Raw genomic sequence first — 19,428 nt, forward strand, 5'->3', positions numbered from 1 at the left:
CAAAGGAGTTAAAAGCAAAGTTTTTGCTCCTTTTTGCAACATGTTGAAGTAACTTTATGTCGTTACTTACTGTCCAGGAAAAGAACTAGCTCAGAGTCAAATTGCAGCCTCTTGAGCTCTCACTGTGCTCTCCTCATTGGAAATACAAGGCTAAATTAATTTGGATTCTGTCCTGTTCTTTATCCAACAACTTCTTCAACTTCTTCTTCAACGTTTTATAAATTTTCGTATTCTGGTCATCTGCAGGTGACCATTTCCAGTCTCCATCATTTTGCTTCCAAAATCCATGCTGCCATTGCTGTCTTGCTGTAGTCTTTTATAATTAGGGAAGACCGAGGGCTCCAAGAGGAGGGAGGAGGCAATGATTGACATGAACATAAAATTGCTGAATTTGCGCAGGTGCCCATCAGAAACAAGGCAGAAACCCGAGATGAGGAAGCAGCGAACAGAGCCTCACTGTACAAAAGGCCCTATAATTCACTTTATTTGCTTATTTGCTATGTTTCTTATAGATATTTGGTTATATAATGTAAGTTGTAGGTGCAGTATCTCTGGGTGAACACCATAGTACTGCAGCTGCATTAGTGTAGTGATGATAAAAAGTCATCACTAATGCTTTGCCCCCGAGAGTCCACACAGTGCTGCTAACAGTGCATCGTTGCTAGACGGCTGCAAGAGAATTAGCCGGCAGGAATTCTGCTTTCTGCCCATTTTGACCAAGAATGATGTCTAAACACAGTGCCCTAACTGCACAGTGTTGCCCATAGGCAATAGACAAAAACAGAGTTTTAATACACAATTAATAACAAAACAAGTTTTAAAATGATCAAAAACACTTCTTTACATGTTCATGCACATGAACATGTTTTTATTTAAATCTACCAGAAATATAAACATATTGGATAGTGATGTGCATCTTACCAAATGGTAGCAGTGTGCACTATGTGATTCTACTTCCTGAAAGGACTGCTCCACTCCCAGCTAATAGGTCACATGCACTTCAACCCCACTTTTTACTGGACACAGACATGTCTAGTGATAGTTATTTATTTTTTGAACTGCTTAAAAAAGTTAAAGGGGCAATGTGAGCTTCAGATATGTGGTTTGTTGTCTGAGGGCAACAGCATGCCATAGAGGGATAAGACCATATTGGAATCATAGAGAAAATACATTTGTAACACAGGTCAGTGGAAAATATTAAAATTATATTATGTGATAATTATTAGTTTTTCTTCTTTTGTTTATTTTTTTCCAGGTGAACGTTTGAACGAGGCAGGTTTCACTGGTCAAACAAGGAATCTGCATGAGAAATTGGGTAATCTTTGTCACTATTTGTTTTATATTATTTATCTATTTCTTATGGGGTCATAAAGGCAAGATTAAGGTAGAACTTTCACAAAACTAAAAACTGTCTATGGTACCAACAGAGACATAATGATGACTTCAACTAAAAGTTACTCTCATGCTTCTTACTCTCACCAGCCATCATCAAATGAAATATGTCTTGTCTATCTGTCTGTTACTTTTTTGTGAGCACAATGTCTCAGGAACCCTTCCTTCAGATATCTTTAAATTTGGCAATGGAAAAATGAACAGATCAAAAATTGGTTGTCAAAGGTCATTCAACCTGAGAGAAGACATTTTTTATATTACTTGGTGACAAAATTTCACACAAATGTGATCAAATAATAAAGTAATGGAATACTATGTCCATAAATGTTAAAGGTCATTATAATTTCTTGTAGAAAAAAAAAAAAAAAATCAGTTGATTTTTTAGCGTTTTGACTCAGAACAAAAGATTTACAAATGATAAGAGCTTTTTGTTTTTTCTACAGTGACTTCTACTCTCCTATTCCCTTTTTCCATTTATTTTCACTTTTTAACTTCACTACTTTTAATGATCTCTTCAGCGTTAATCTGTGCTATTAGCATCTCTGTGTATAGTCCTGTATCTGCCTCTTTCCTTCATCATTCCTTCAGTTTTTCTTGGTCTATTCAGTAGCCCTGTTGTCCTTTAATATTCTTGTTTGTATTCTTGTTTGTTTAGATAATTAAGATTCCCCACATCTGTTTTTCCAGCATCTTTTGTCAAATCAAAAGTCCATTACAGAAGTTACTTCTGTTATCTACACAAACCTGTCTTGCCCATGGCTACACTGAGGTTCTTACCCATCATAAACCGCATGCATGAAAAGATGGAGGGAATCTGCAACTTCAATATTTGTGTTTCATTAGATGGTTGAATTTAATTTTTTGATTAATTAATGGATCTCTTTTATGATGTAAGTAGTTTTCACAATTTATGCACACTCCCTAATGCAGACTCAAAAGCTGAAACACACTGCTGTTTTGCATACTGTTTCAACTAGTTTTGCAGTGTGGGTTGGTTTGATTAGTCAGACTCACTGGCTGTTAGTTGTCTGGATGAATTGAAGTTGCAGCTGCAATGTTATTTCTAACGCACTTTAAAAACAACAAAGTTAAAGAAAGTGCTACAATGTGCAACATAGCATTTAAACTATTTAAATAAATAGCATATGCAAGACATTAAAACATTTTAATACATTCAAATAAAATTAAACAATTAAAATAAAAATTGGAAAAAGAAGGTAAATTGCTGAAAGTTGCCCTGGTGTCTGGTCAGTCTCAGTTTCCGCTCGATTTGCCCAGCTATACACATTTGTGAAGAAAGCTGGCAAATGGTAAAATAGATCTGTCTGCTGTAGGTAGCTGGCTGTCTGGCTGTGTTACTGAATCTGTTGGATGTTCGTATAGAACATAGATGAGGGGTTTAAGATATCCTAATTTAAATACCTGTTGTGGTTGGGTTTCTGTTGCTGCGTACCTCTTTGCTAGATTCAGGTAAATATTATGTCAGCAATGGGCTCAAAGTCTTAGTTTCAGGCCTATGAAAGTGCATTTAAACACAGGAATGTGGTGCGGGACCGGGCTGCTCTGCGATGGGGGTGGCTGTAGGTCTGGCCCTGATGGGGGCTGTTGGGGCCAGTGGTTGGAGTCGCCTTGTGGCGGGGGGTGAGGCCACTAGTGGCGCCTGGGTCTGTGGGCGTTGGTCCTGGGCCGGGCGGCCGGGCTATTCCGGGGCGGGCTGGGCGGGGGTTCTGGGCTCTGGTACCTGGGGGTGGTCCCCCTCCCTGGGGGTGGTCCCCCTCCCTCCGAGGTGGTGGGGTCTGTATGTGCCGGGGGTCTAGGACTGTCCGGATGTGCTGCCATGGTGTGGGTTGGTGCATGCCGTGGTGTCTGGTTGCCGACCTGGGACCCAGGGTATGGCCCGGGGGCAGGAGTGGGATTCGGGGGATTATAGGGGGAGCTGCTGGGGTGTGAGACAGGGATGCTTGTATGTTGTGTGTGTGTCTATGCTTTGGATGATGTTTGTGTGGGTATGTTTGTGTGCGTGCGTATGCATGTGCTAGGATGAGTGGGAGTGTGTAAGATCATAGGTGAGTAGGTGAGTGGGGAGGGATGACATGACCCTGTGGGGGGGCCTGGGTGGGCCTGGGGGTGGTGTGCCGTGGTGAGAGGTTGTCTTCTGGGGTCGGTGGCGGCTCGTTGGCTGCAGTCGCTGCATGGCCTGGTCATGGGGGGTAGCTGCCTCTGGCCTGTCTTGCCCTGGGGGGCCTCCTGGGAAACTGGGGTGCCTAGTGCTGCTGGCAGCTCACCATCCGGAGGGAGGTTCTCTTGGTCCGCCTGGGGTGTCCCCCACAGGGCATGGTGGGTGGTTATGTGTGATGTGACTGTGTGATAGTGAGTGCTTGTGGGTATGGCAAAGGGGTGGGGCGGCCGCCTCTGGGCTCCTGGGGCCCTGGGCCCTTCGCTTGGGCTGCTCTGGGTAGCCGGAGGCTGCCGATCTTGGCCCACTGTGACCTGTGCCCCAAGACCGTGGGGGGCTCTTGCTGGGGCTCTCCTCTGCCGCCCTTCGAGTGGGACTGGAGTCGTCTTCGTGATGGGGTAGCTTGGGTTAGTGCTACAGGGCTGCTGCTGAGGGCCCAGGTCTCTGGGCTGCCCTGGTCTGCCTCTGACCTCCAAAGAGGCGTGGTTGCATTTGCATGATCTCACTCACCACTCTTCATCACTGAACACGCCTTATTCCTCATGCTCTGCATGCTGACACAGTCACTTAGTTGTCCAGTGGGTTTATATAATTAAAGAAAATTCTTTTTTTATTTTTCCTGTGAGTTAGTATCTGGTCGCTGTTATGCTACTTTCATGATGTCTTTTTAATTTGGTTATTATTTAAAAACTCTTAATGACTAGTAGCTCTGTTTTTTTTGTGTATGTGTTTGTTTTTGTTTTTTGTAAAAGTTGTAGGACATTTTCTGGTGTGTTCATGCACAGGTGTAACACTTTGTTGTCTGGTGATTGGTGTGGATTGAAGGGTAGTTTCCTTTTGTCTGTGATGTTTTTGTCTCCTTTCTTCTTTCTCTTTTGCATCTTTTTGCTATTTTCCATCTTTTTCTGTCCACTCCAGTTAGGTCCAGCAAGATTACATAGATTCCATGATTCAAAGTAAATAAATAATAAATGAATCAGATTATCAAGAGGAGCTTTACCCATAGGCCTCCCCTTGGCAGAGCAAATTTGTTCAGCATGACACAGCAACCAGATTATCATTTTGCTTGCTATGATGCTGGACAGGACAAGTTAAAAAAAAAAAAAAAAAAAAAACACAGGAATGATCCTTCCCTCCATTTTTCCTCAGAAGGCAGTGCTTATGGGTAGGGAGAAGAGTCCAAACTTGTCTTGTACTGATAGTCATTCAAGAGCATGTTTTGCGGCATAAAACTTGGAGTAAAAAGGTACCTTAAACTGTCGCTTTTGGATGTGTAGGGTTTCCTGTGCAATGCATGCGAATGGTATGTCAGCATGGAAATGCCAGCTAAGCTTTCTGTGGTCTGTAGAGAAAAAATATTTTAATTATGTCCAATGTCTAACCATGATGCTTTCCTGACCTTAACTAAAACTCTAATACAAGTCCTTGAGATGCTTCCAATCTGTGCTGCTTGCTGAAAAACCAGCACCAAGGACTGATATTTTCCTGCAAGCATTTTGTTGTTGGAGCAGGCGGTGCATCACTTAGCACTGCAAAAGGTTAACTGGCAATATAGCCATTCTCTGTCCATCAGGAAGAGGCAGTAAAGGGCCTCTTACAATGAAAACTGACCAAGGATCAGTATGGGTCAACTTGGGAATGGAAATGTGTATTAATAATAAATAATTCATTTTATTTATAGACAACAAGTGGAACAAACTACCAGTGGATATTAAACTTTCACCAAATGTAGACATTTTTGAATCCAGGTTAAAAACATTTCTTTTCTCAAGCGCCCATGCATGAAATCTGCATGTTAACTTTTTAACTTGTCTTGCTTTTAATCATTTTAATGTAATTTATTATTTTATTGTGATTATGTGTTGATGCCTTTTACTATTTCTAAATATCTATGTGTAATGCCTTTGTTTTATGTAAAGCACTTTGAATTGTCCTGTACATGAAATGTGCTATACAAATAAACTGTCTTGCCTTGCCCTTGCCTAGAGTGCTTTTCAGGACAATAATTAAAAATACAATACATTTGATACATCAATTACCAAAAACATTAAAATAATTATTTGGATTTCTCTTCATAAAAAAAAAAAAAAAATAGATAATTAAAATCATTGAAGGCAACTCTGAATAGATATGTGTTGCTGAATATTTTGAACAATGTAAGTTCAGAGCAATCCTAGATGTCTTTAGGGAGTGAGTTCCAGAGAGAAGGGGCAGAATCCATTCAGGTTCTGTACTTGGTCATGAAGGAAATAGAAAGAAGGTTGGTATCAGAAAAGTAGAGCTCATGGGATGATGTACAGTGATGACGGAGGTCAGTCAAATAGGAGTGAACAAGGTTTTTGAGGGCTTTGAATTTGAGGAGAAGTTTTTATTGAATTTGTTGCAGGGCGGGAAGCCAGTGGAGTCTGTGGAAGACAGGGGTGATGTGGTCACAGTAAAAGGATGTGAGTGAGGAAATGAGCGACAGAGTTTTGAATATATTAAAGCTTGTTTAAAACCTTGTGTGATGAGCTGTCAAGGATGCTATTGCAGCAGTTAGGTCTGAATGTGACATAAGCATGGATGAGGGTTTTAGCTGCAGAAAAGGAAAGAGGTGGACAGATATGTGTAATGCTCTTCAGGTGGAAGAATGCTATTCTGGTAAACTGGTTAATGTTTTGCTCGAATGAGAAGTTCGTGATGAGGATGATACTAAGGTTGTGAATGTGAGGGGAAGAAGGCATGGAGGAGTTACAAACTGTTGGAGTGCTACAATGTGTATTTGTGTCTGTAGGGTCGAGAATTTACTACTAATGAATGCAGATCCTTCATGGGGCAGTTCCCACAATATCTTTATTGTAATCAAAAAATAAACCAGTTTTAAAGCAATTCAGAGAGATATGTGTGGCCTTTTACCACAAAAGTATGAAAACAGAACTCCTCAGTCACCCTGAGAGAGTCTATAGTCGTTTGGTTCAACACCACCAGTGGTCTAATGTAGTATGAAGATGTTACAGTAGTAGCGGTTTAAAAGTTCCCATCCAAGCTGAAAGCCAGCCGAATACCTGCCGGCTTCCAGCCCAGTTCCATTCCAGTTCCAGCCAGCTGCCTTCCAACTTCCAGCCGCCAGAGAGGCCCCCTCCTTCTCCTGGGAGTGTCGATGTTTTAATCAAACTCCACCCATTCCTTGTAATATAGGGTAGACCCAGAAGATGGCGCTTCTCTCACAGACTTCTCATCGCCCGTAGTCTGTCAGATTTTATCTGAATTTACACTGACCGGCAGAGGCGCCACTCAAAGCACCTCTGATGGCCAGTCACAATTCATAAAAATGCATAAAACTTAATACATAATCATCGTTTGACGTGGAATGTGAAATTGTAACATGCTTGTGCGCTGCCAATTGTTTTATTCAGAAATGAATGCTAGTAGGTTAATAAAACCTTTCAAATACTGGATCACAGCCCCTAGCTCTATTCTCAATAGGATGTATTTATCATACTGATTAATCTTTTAATATTAGCATTATTAACATAGACAAATCAGATTTGGATCAAGCAACACAGAATCTGTTTGAGGTAGCTAGGAAGGGTTATTTTATTCTCATATTATTTATTTCACCTCCATAAGAAGACAGGGCGACAGATAAAAGCCCCACGCAGGATCGGAGATAATTTCTTCCACTTCAATGTGTCTAATCGCGGGGGGACATCCAACACTCGCTGTGCTGCGACTTCCTGCTCGCCGGGAATCCCGATTACGTCACCCCTCCAGGTGGGCTATTCCCCGACACGCTCTGATTACCATTCCAAAAGGTACTGTATGCAGCCCCCAACTTGAACATGCGCCTTCTTCAACATTCGCACTTGCTCCAGAAAATTACCATCTCTTAGGCTCCTCCACCACCACTTTGACTGTGGATTGATACGTAAATGAGCCGCAATGAGGCAGCTGAACAAGTGACCCAGTTTTGTGATTGTTGCACATTGGGTAAGAGTGGTCAAACGAGTCCAGTTTGTGTTGTCATGCTACCAGAAATTCAGTAGGCTAGTCGGTCCTAATGCAGTGAATTTCCATGTTAATGTTGCCAAATTCAATAGCATAGCAAGAGATGAAAAAAGAAACAACGATATTTCTTCAACATGTTAACCAAAATATTTACCTCTTAAAGCATAAACCAAGTATTTACAACAAGCAGTGTGCTTTTTAACGTTAACGTGTGCCATAGCCTACTGCACCGCTGTTCCTCCTTCCAAGTCTTCTTTTTTATTATATTGTTGTTTTATCATCTGAATATACTACAACAACACAGAGAAAATATATGAAAGTTTATTTTACGCTGGTATTTGCGCAGCAGAGTTTTCTGCCGCCGGATTTGTAGTCCAGGAACGGAGAACACAGCTGCTGCCAGGAAAGGTGGATTACATTTTGTTAAAGCACAGCAATCTCCGAGTAGCCTATTATAAATACCCTCTCAGTGGCAAAATAAAACACACTGGTCTGGTTTAGTCTTCACTCTGAAATGGTTCAGTCAGAGGAATATAAAGCTGTTTTAAAAATGTTGAGCAAGCTTAAAATAAACATTCATAGGCTATCTATGTGTTTTAGATTAACACAATGATAAAACAACAATAGGCTATAATAATGGAAAAGAAGCGGTGCAGCATGGCAATGATGCGTTAATGGCTCGGGTCGCGGGTTAAACATCAGTCTGGTTCGGATTTAAATGGAATAAATACATTGGTGACGAGTCGGGTTCGGGAGTCATTCTAACGGGTTAGAGCAGGTATGCGTAGCAAAACGGAACCGTGCAGGACTCTGCTCTAAGCAGTTCGGACTTGGTTGACCTGGAACCATTTGACAATAAAATCTGGAGCCATCCTGCAACGCGCTCGCTTAGGCGTCCAGTTAAACCGTGTTTATTCAACCAGTCCCCACTTCATTGCATTCATTCTTTCCTCATAGCCTACGTGCACATTTTTTTCAAGATTGTTTATGTCAGTTTTGTTTTGGAAAATGAAAAAGGAGTCTTTGCGCAGAACTTATAACATTATTCTAATCTTGCCACTTGCCTATTTTATTATTGTGTATTTTTGTAATAACATGTAAATTCACTGCATAGGAACCAACTAGTCTACTGAATTTTGTGTGACAACACTAACAGAACTGTTTTGACAATGCAACAATTACAAAACTGCGGCTCATTTACTTATCAATCCATAGTCAAAGTGGTGGTGGAGGAGCCTTGGAGATGGTAATTTTATGGAGCAAGTGCGAATGTTGAGGAATTTAGCCTTTGTTCAAGTTGTGGGCTGCATATATGCAGCCCACAACTTGGTATACCTTTCAGAATGATAATAAACAGAACAAGACACACCAAACCAGGAGCTAAGACCACGAAGTTCAGCATCATGCTTATCTATCTTTGGCGTTTTTACACCAACATTTTTATACACTGGATAATGATAATAATTATCGATTAAAGTCACGGATAAAACTGCTGTTGTTAAAACACACCCATCTCTTACAAAATCTAAAATGTAAAACAAAAAAAACAACAAACAAAAAATCTGGATCACTGTAGAAATATCTTTATTCATTGCTGATCATCTGGCCATTGAAGCGTTTTTATTTGGAATTGGGAACAAATATTTTCCACCCTGTTATATTCTGTTCCACTCTGTTATGTTCCATTCCACCCTGTTAGTAAGGTGTTTTTTAATTTTTTTTTTTTTTTACTAAAAACATTGAGGACTGTGAACCTTGTTGCACCATATTAGGAAGTGAGGAACATTAAATTGATTTTGCTTTTCTGTTCCCAGGTCAAAAGGAATGTAATTATCTCTCATTTGAAATACTTGATTATGCTTTCCTTCTTGCCTTTGTGGAAACAGAAACGTGATAATCTCTCACTTGAAAGCAAGCTGGGCATACAATAGTGTGATGACGATGAAAACTCACATGACCAATGCTACATAAAGGGTACATGAAAATGTGAGAAATGGTCAAAAGCACAAATACCGTTTGTGCTGAGTGAAACTATACAGCACAGTCCACAAGGCTCTTTTCAAGCACACTCCTCCCCCCAAGGAGTATGCTTGAACAGCTAACGGCAGGTAATGGCTGTGTTTACAAATGTAAAGGTGCTAATTGTTGGCCATTGAATTGTTAATTTCAAACCGGGCAGCCTTTTGGTTGTACTCTGGGCATGGTAGAGGGATAAGAAATCTCTGGGTTTTCTAGTGTTAAACACTGGAAGCGTCGTCAGCGGTCTTTTGATGACCGCCAGTCACGCTACCATGCTTATAGTGTATTAAAAACTAAACGGCTGAACCTGGTATTTTAGGACTTTTATTATATAGTTGTTGTCTATAGTTTTACCTGCTTACTTGTTTGGAAAAGTAAACACATCAATATTTACGAGCAGTTTAGCACGTCTAAACTTCCACAGAGCCGCTCAGGGAGACTCTTTCTCAGCCAAACTGTCGTATATCACGGCTATGGAGTTGTAATAAATGGCCGCCCTACTCTGCTTCTGATTGGCTGTAAGATCACAAACCCTGTGTGATGATAGGCTGCTGGTTCCTGTCATTCCTACCAGCCTTTGCGCATGTGCCTGCTTCAGACAGCGGGCAGGCAGCTGTCCCACCGCTGAGACACAGTTGTATGACGTTTTATCACTAGATCGCTATGAATAAAATCCAGGGACACTTCATTTCACAGTATAAACCATTTATTTACTTATCTACTTAGGATAATAGCACTTTGAGGCCTAATTCAGAATATAGGTTGGGCTGGGTCCGGACTTTTGTGATCCCTGCTTTACACATTATCAGTATTATGTTATTTTTACCTGCCGATATTACGTTATGATTTTGTCAATATTCAGTTATGCAGCAGCTGTATCAACCCCCACTGTGAATAACTTACGTTGCAGTCAAATGACCGCTGGCAGCGCTCCTCGGGATGTTTAGAAAGCTCGCTGCTAGTGACATTCACCACTTAGCCGACTTGAGGAGGTTGTGCTTTGCCTCATAACACCATTAGCTACACATGTCGGCTTTTTTGATACATTTATTTGACGCCATTTTCAAATCAAATCATTTTTTAAATGTTGGCAAAAATGCAACAAATGAGCGACACAGCTCATTATAAACTGTTTAGAGAGCAGCAAGATCAAATCACTGCTCCTCCCCGTGGACAAAAGAGGGATTGCAGCTGTTTTTTTACTTGGGCTGCTTAGGGGCAGAGCCTCGCTGACGACGTCATTGCGGGGGATTACATTACCCCCACAGACCTGTGAAGGATCGGCCAAGGATCAGTCAAGGACCAGTCAAGGACCAGTCAAGAACCAGTCAAGAACCAGTCAAGGACCCATCATGGAAACAGGGGAACTTTTAAACCGCTACTACTGTACCTTACTCAAATTTCATACAAACACAAATTTTCAGTTTTCAGCAATGTTCTGTATAAAAATAAAATAAATAAAGAAAGAAAGAAAGAAAGAAAGAAAGAAAGAAAGAAAGAAAGAAAGAAAGAAAGAAAAATCATACAATCCTGAAAGAGAGGCTGACTTTGTTGTTCTGCTTGTGGTTCAAAGAACTCCATGCTATTAAAGGCATGTTAGGTTCGACCGGTGAAATATTTATTTGACAGCACACCCACTCTACACATGATTTGCATGTTTTGTGTATGTAGTTTTATAGATTTCAAGTCTATGAAAACCATGAACAACGTGCCATTTGCAGAAATTTCAAAACAAGCAAGTAATTAAACTTTAAGATGTGTCTTCTAATAATGAAGTATTGAAATTAATGTGTTTTAATCACTGCAACTGACTAGAGCTTAATAAATGATAGCTCTCATAGTATAGGTTCATACCCAGATAAGTTGTTTCAACATTTTCCTGATATACATTCTAAATTAGGGAATAAAGATTGTAAATTCTAACTAAGTAGCCTGCAGCCTTGATTGGAACATCATTTTAATGCATCCAATATTACTTATCATCAAAGCAATGGCCTGGGTTCACCTCAGCTCTATGTTTGCAGTACAGAAAATCTCAGATGAAATATGGGCCTAATTGCATTTTATCTGATGCCCCACAGCAGGCCCTGCCCTCTGAGAAATTAATATCTGTGTCCACTGCACCCAGTCTCAATTTCATTTCTCTTCAAATGCATCAGTTGCCATCCCTCTTATTAATGAGCAAAACAGGAATGAAAGTGTATACAGCTGTTGATTATTTGTCATGCACAAAAGACTATGAGAACAACTCTAATGCATACAAAGCATGCAACAACAACAAAACAAACAAACAAACAAACAAAAAAAAAAAACAGTAGCAAACTTGCACTATTGACATGTTACTAAATTTAAAAGTCTCCATTTCTGGGCAGGAACATAAGTTTGTAGCTGAGGCATAAGGGGTGCTGAGTTTTGTCAGTCCCCCTCCTACGGTTTTGTTGCAGATGTGATTTGCTGTCTTCAGCTCTCAGAACTGCTTATCTGCTGAGGATGTTGTGTGCAATGACTGCAACATTAACTGTCAGCAATAACTACTGCTTCTAGCAGTGAGGACTTTTTACCCACCATGAGTCACAGAACTGTCACTGATGACCCTTGTTTGTTCCTACGTGTGAATAAGGAGCATTGTACCTTCATGGTCACCAGAACACTAGAACAGTCACTGTTGTGTAACTATGGGAACAGTTGCTAGCCAGTGTTGGGGTCAGAGAGCATGTGCACACATTAAATTATAGCTCAGTCATGTTTTGCCAAACTAACTTTAAAACAATAGATAACTTCAACAGCAACTGTAGCCTCATTTATCACAGAAACATACAAAATTTGAAGCTCAATTTATATATTATATTATATTATATTATATTATTTTGTATTATATTATATTATATTATATTATATTATATTATATTATATTGTATTATATTATATTATATTATATTATATTATATTATATTATATTATATTAGGCTCTGCAACAAAACAGGGGTCCACAAAATATATAGAAAGCACTCAAACAATATGATAAAGGTCAGTAATGAGAGCAATATGAGGACAAGAATTTATATAATTATAACCATTTTCACTGTTTACTATGAGGCTAATAAAACTATTTACAAGGTGCAACCAGCACAGATCATGTCTCTTCTACTGGTGCATCTCGTGCACATGGCTGCTTTTTATTGCAGCTTCTCCACACATGACACAAGGTTTGAATTTTCGAATCGTGGGGGAGCTAAGAGGAGCTCAACTTCCCTAAACAGCAAGTCAGCTCCTCTGAAAACTCTCACCTGAGACTCTATAGGGGCACCTCTAAAATATAGTCCACTTTCACTTTATATCTAATCCCAATTTCCATAGGATTTCTGATGATCCTTAAATTAATAGAATAGCATTAATTTGTCAGTTTTGCGTGTTTATTCATTTAATGCATTAAATTCTTCCAAATGAAGCAAGTGATGCACTTTGTTTATTTCATCACAGTGGAGAGCAGAATTGCTTAAAATGTAAAAAATATATAAATGAATATAAAAAAAAGTAAATAAATACGTATTTAAGCTAATATTAATTTATCAAAAAAGACCAAATAAGTTAGCGACCACCTTTATCGTCTTAACTCTGTAGATTCTTAACGTGGTGGATTCAAAGCCTGAGCATTTTTTCCAGATAAAGACAGACATGCAGGGTAAAACCTATGCCAGATCAATTATCAGTCAATTATTATCATTATCAGATCAGTCAATGCTATCAACAGTCACAACCAGTACTGAGAGCAACCAAGGGGTCAGGTATAATAATGCTGTTTGAGAAAATTGTCAGGAATGTCCAGAGACAGAAGGATAACCAGACATTCCAGAACATTCAGCTGTGGTCCTGTGACTAGTAAGCAGACAGATTTCAAAGGTTCATGCTTTCATTGCACAAGATCAGGGGTTGGAATGAAAGGACAGGAGACTCTCAGGTGGCTGAGAACTTTCCCTTTTCTGCTGCTTAAGTATTGAAGGAGAAATGGGATAGAAAGGTTTATATCTGTTCAGTTTTTACAGGTGAAGAGAGTCTGAGGGTGTGATGATGACTATTTCTGGTAGATACAAGTGGTGGGTTAGGTGAGAGACAACAGACAAATGTGGAAAAAGTTGGATGAAGTGATGGACAGTGTTCTAAAGGAAGAGAGTGATGAATGGAAAAGACTTCAATAGGCATGTTGGCACAGGGAGAAATAGAAATATGAGCTGACTGTAGATATGATTTCAAGAAAAGAAATGTGGGAGGAAAATGGAGGAGGGCTTGAGAGATAGGGGGTATAAAAAACATATTTTTAGTGATAAGAATATATAGTTATGTAAATAATGTAGAAACAAGTTGACTATATCTTATGTAGGAGGTCCAGAGTGAAAGAGACTGGAAACCCTGTAGAGTGGTTACATGGAATCAGATGACAGTCTACAATGACTGTTCAAGGCAAGAGGAGAAAAATGATGAACTTCTAGCTAAGGATAGTGGAAAATAGTGACACTAAAGGCAGGCTAAGGCAGAGAAGAAAAATAAGAAGAAGAAAAAAAGAAGAAAATTTTCACCTACATGTGGCGGTATGTCCCATAATACATCACTTCCTCTCATTACTCCGCTGGATGGTACATTTTCTTTCCCACGGTCAGTATACCAGACCAGAGTTCACTTGCAAGCAGACAGAGAACCCTGGTTTTCAACATGACCAGAGTTAGTTTCTCTGGTCATCACCAGAGTCCAAATGCATGTTCAAACTACTCCAAACTGACCAGGCTATCCATGTAAGTGAATATATATATATATATATATATATATATATATATATATATATATATATAGTTTTAAATATACATACATATTTAAAACCCTGTCATGTTGCATGTATTTTATTTGATACATGGTATTTCTGAGATTGAAATCTAAGCTGAGATTAATGCAAAACAGGTTATGATGATGAAGTATTAAATACATTGATGCGAGCAGAGTTTGTTAAGAACATTTAGGGGGAAATATTTAAGGGGAAAATTAACGCATAAAATGTTGGATTATGTGCAAAAATTAATTCCAGAACTGCACTTTATGTACAAGGACAAATGGAAGATCCACCCCTCAGCAGAATTTGTTTATATCAGACTTTGAAATCCCATTCTGACTCAGTTCTACTCCTTTTCCACACCTTTTACATTGTGTTTTTTTCTAGCATAGAGTAGAGCAGCAAGGAACTTTTAACTTATTTTAGATCTATCAATAAAATGTCTGTAAAGACATATTAATATATTGAGAAACTGTCACTGCAAAGTGTTGTTGATGTGCCTTTTTTGCAAATTGTTGAAAAAGAAATCAACTATGCCATTTAATGTTACTTAAAAAAATTAAACACATTTAAATTTTTTATGTCATATGATTGCGTGAAAAACATAAAAAAATAAAACCTGTAATAAAATAACATTTCCTTTTTTTATCTACAAAACTACTATTCATTTCATATAAATAGTCCAATTTTTTTACGGCACTGCCTATATCCATGTTATTAATATAAGTGTACTTGCATGCATCACTTGTCTTGGAACTTCCTGTAACATTCACTAACTGGATCTCTGTTTTTGTTGTTTGTTTTAGGGGAAGCATCCCAATGCCCTACTAGCATTTCCAAAAACATCATCAGATGGCTCCATCTCAAGCATACCACCCCCTCTCAAGCTAAAAACTTGTGGCACATCCACACTTTCTCGGAAACAAAAGGAAAACTTTTTCATTTTTGTTTAACTTTGGATGAAACAACACTTTTTTTTCTGTCTACAAATGTTGCCAATATTGTCCTTAGTTGAGGGGTTTTAATAATGAGCAGGAATATTTGGGATAGAACCTTTTTTTACATGTTCCACGTTACGTTTTACTTGCACTCATTGTCTCATTTAGAGAATCCAGATGTTTTAAAAAGGTTGGTGCTATGTTCAAGCACTTTGTCACTTTATTACAGAAACAGAAATGTAATCTGTTGATGTGACCCTAACAAATAAAAAAAAAAAAAAAAAAACTTTTTTATTTATTTCAAATAATTAGCATTAATATATTCTGTTTTCCTGCAGGCAGAGCTGCCACTGCAAAATGTTGTATTTAATAGACATAAATGCTGTTTAAGGGAAGTATTCAAGGTATTTGAAATACAGTATTAGAATTAAGCAATGCAACGAAATACGTTACAAAATACATTTTAAAGTGGGTTGTCCGTATTCTGTAACTAAATACATTTAGGATGTATTCCCCGAACACTGTCCTTACATTTCTATAGCACTTTTCTAGACACACAAAGCGCTTTGCAATGATTGGGGGACCTCAGGTTTTTAAAAATGAACTGACAAATTTTATTGAACCATGTAAAAGTGTCCACGATATGGTTTGGCAGTGCCAAATCTGGTACAAGCTATATTAGCCCATTAGTATTAGTATATTATTTTGTAGCCCACTGAATATAAGTTGTTTCCATGTTAGGCCTACAGTATTCATAGTTATCTTGTATTTACCATTGTAGGTAATAATTAAATGTTTACCATCATAAATAGAATTTGTCTGCAGAACATAGCTAGTGGTGAGGCATTGAAGTCAGACTGGCAGTTGCAGACTGGTGTTAGTCTTGTGGTGGTGGTGTAATGCATTGACTCTTGTCACTAAGCAGTCTTACTCAAAGATGCATCACTCTATTCTCTCTACTGTCCCACAGTAGACCATCTGTCAGCATGGAAGATGAAGAATATAGGGAGAGCAGTGTCAGATCAGTACCAGGTTCATGTACAGTAACACATTTCATTATATTTGCAAGTACATAAAAGCCTGTAATGTTTTTTTTTTTTTTTTTTCCACACTATAATTAACCATAGGTCGCGGTTCCGTGCACTATGCAAGGTGCCCCTTTTTTAAAACTGAGCACCTCCCCCTCAACATGTCTGTGCATGCCACTGATGCAGAGCTATTGTAACTCCAGAGGTTCCACAATCAGCTATGGCATGAGGTTAAGTAAAAAACAAGTGAAAGCTACATTGAGCCGAGATGCAATGATTTGTAATTAACATTAAACGTTATACCATTAAAAAGCACTACAAATGAGATGTTTGCATTGAGGGGTAATGGAGGAGAGGAGGTCAGGATGAGTTTCATCATGGACAGAAACTGTATGAGGAGGTGCAATTTCTCAAAAAGGAATCAAAAATGGCAGTGAAGTATGGAGGAATGGTGTAAGAAATGCATGACAGCAGTGAGATAGTGTGATGAGTGCAGGAAGAGAGATGGGTTCAAGGGGAAGCAGGGATTACATGAGGGTCAGCTCTGAGCCCTTTCTTGTCTTCAGTGCTGATGGACAAGCTGGAGTACAACATCAGGCAAGAGTCTCAGTGGATTATGATATTCACAGATGACACTGTGATCTTTCGAGAGAGAAGATAGCAGATTGAAAAGAACCTGAAAGACAGAGGTATGCTCTAAAGAGAAAAGAATAAATAAATAAAAAGAAAAAGAAACCAAACAAAACAAATGCTCATGAATTAGAGGGAATGACTGAATGGGAAAAATTTCTTGTGTAAAAGGTTGGAAAGGTAAAAGATAGGACTGTACAAAATTGAAAAAAATGTAGAATTTCCAAATGATTACAGTAATTTTGTCCGGAAGTGCATCTGACCCACAACATCAAACACTAGAGACAAAGTAATGTCAGGACAATGATCACTGCTCTGCCTTATGAGAGCTCCTCCTCCATAGCTCTTTTGGGGAGAGCAGAGTGCAGAACACCACTGATAGGTGTTTGTGTGCTGGCTGTTCTCAGTGTAGACACACCCACACCGGGTGGCAATATCTCAGTGGGAGTGAGGAGAGATTAGTGGAAGAGATCGGGTCGTCCTACCTCCTTCCCTCCAGATCTGACAGAAGGAGTTTAGCCAGGCAGCAACTAACGAACTGGATTCAGCAGGAAAGTTGTTGCCTGTGCTGCTGTAGCTGACGTGATGACTCACCAGTCCAGTCTGTTGCTTTTTATTTTGCAGCCAAATTTTCCAAGTTACTTGCTTCTTTCACGTTTTTAATTCACAGTTTCCTGTGGAGGTGCACAATTCTGTTCAGTGACCCAAAAGGATGACTGGCTGCCTGACCCTTTTGCTAATACTGAGCCATGCCGCCCTTTGCAGGAAGCTAATTTCAGCTATTTGTATTTGCAGTCTAGTTATTTCCATCACTACCCACCATGTGAGACCAGAGGGGATGGTTTGACCAGACACTTTGATGAGGTGACCCCACTCAAGTCTGAGAACTCCTCCACTTGAGGAAGCAATTCATTTCAAATTTGTAGTGGACAATCCATTATTTTACAGCTGGGGATTATGACCTCAGGTTTGATGGTGCTAATTTCCTATCCAGCTTCCCTTCGCAAAACCCCACAAAAGTTTGGGCACTGTAACCTCTAAAGTACGATGGGTAAGTGTATTTAAACCTTTGGTTATAGAGGTGAGTAATGTACATTTTGATGGCAGATGTGGTTACGATTCACAGAGGAAGAATATAGGCAGATGATCCACAGTGGTGACTTCTGCCATGATCCATTAGCTTAGATATAATAATGGGGACAGACATACAGTGTTTGTATTGTTTAATTTAGACAATTATGAATAATGCTTATCTTACTGTTTCCCTTTTCAAATTATTCTAAAAATTATGCCAGACATGGTAGCAAATGTAGTATTTTTGTTTTATTTTTTTCCTAGCATTACACAGGCATTATTTGTCAAGCATTCATGCAGTTGCTACATGTTATCCACTGTGATGGTTTAAGCAAGTTTTTATAGTCTAGTCACGAATTCTGATAAATTATGAACATGAACAGGAAAAAGAAATAGATTAAAAAAATAGCTGAAACTATGTGAAATACAGCCAAAACTTTAAATTGTACTCAACTCTACAACAATATTTTATGATTTAATCCCAGACTAGAATTTCAGCACCTGCTGGAAAGCAGTGGAGATAGAGGTAGGCACAATTTTTTACAGTAATATGCTAATAATAGTTACATCTAGTCATTGTTAAGGTGGCTCTAAAAAGTACAGTTGTTACACAGTAGTAAATCATTGTCACCAGAAAAAGTTGCTAGATTTGTCACTAGTCACTTTTTTGGAAAAAAAAAGTCGCTAGAGGCATCATTGTACATCAACACATATAAACATTACTATGAGATAAACAGCAAAACAAACTGATTCACAGAATGTTAAATAAATATATATTAAACTAATGAAATAAAGAAAACATCAATCTCTATACATGTACTCATTATTTATTAGTGATATTTAAATAATAAATCATTAGCTAAAGTTTAAAAATGTGTTAGAATAATAAAAGTCCCAACGATTGTGAACATTTTCAGTTCAGGTTTGTGGTAATTTCCTGCTTCACAGACAGCAGGTTGCGCAACAATAGACAAACATGACATCTGCTTTCATAGTGAAACCTTCTGCAATAATAATGTGAAGCAACAAACTGAGGATGGAGCTTACCTGTCATAAATTCTCTAACGCTGGGAAAATAAAACAAATAGTACAGAAGAGGTGCGTGTTCCTGACAGCTTGTGGTCATGTTTACATGGCAGTGAAGGACAGTAGTAATGATAGCAGCTGAACTGTATGGATTAAAGAAATACCTCGCACAATCTTTGGGCCACTGCACAAGTAAATCCGCTCAAGTAAATACCTGACACTCAATTTCCACCAAGGCCATTCAGAGCTGCCATGACGGCTGCTGTCAGCACTGGGGGTTAAGTCCATCTGTTGAAGGACATGTGAGGGTGATGTTGCCCTCCTCTATGTGCCTCCCTT

The 19,428-nt window shown here is 39.0% G+C and overlaps 1 long non-coding RNA gene across 1 annotated transcript; it reads left to right on the forward strand.

Annotated features, from left to right (window-relative positions):
* The first annotated feature begins 1,812 nt into the window (after positions 1–1,812).
* LOC121653584 lies at positions 1,813–15,599 on the forward strand. The gene is made up of 3 exons (XR_006012819.1): positions 1,813–1,822; positions 4,721–4,723; positions 15,500–15,599. It is a non-coding gene; the product is annotated as an uncharacterized LOC121653584 (long non-coding RNA).
* The last annotated feature ends 3,829 nt before the right edge of the window (positions 15,600–19,428 follow it).

Source organism: Melanotaenia boesemani, chromosome 14 (genome assembly GCF_017639745.1).
Source record: "Melanotaenia boesemani isolate fMelBoe1 chromosome 14, fMelBoe1.pri, whole genome shotgun sequence".
Lineage (NCBI taxonomy): Eukaryota > Metazoa > Chordata > Actinopteri > Atheriniformes > Melanotaeniidae > Melanotaenia > Melanotaenia boesemani.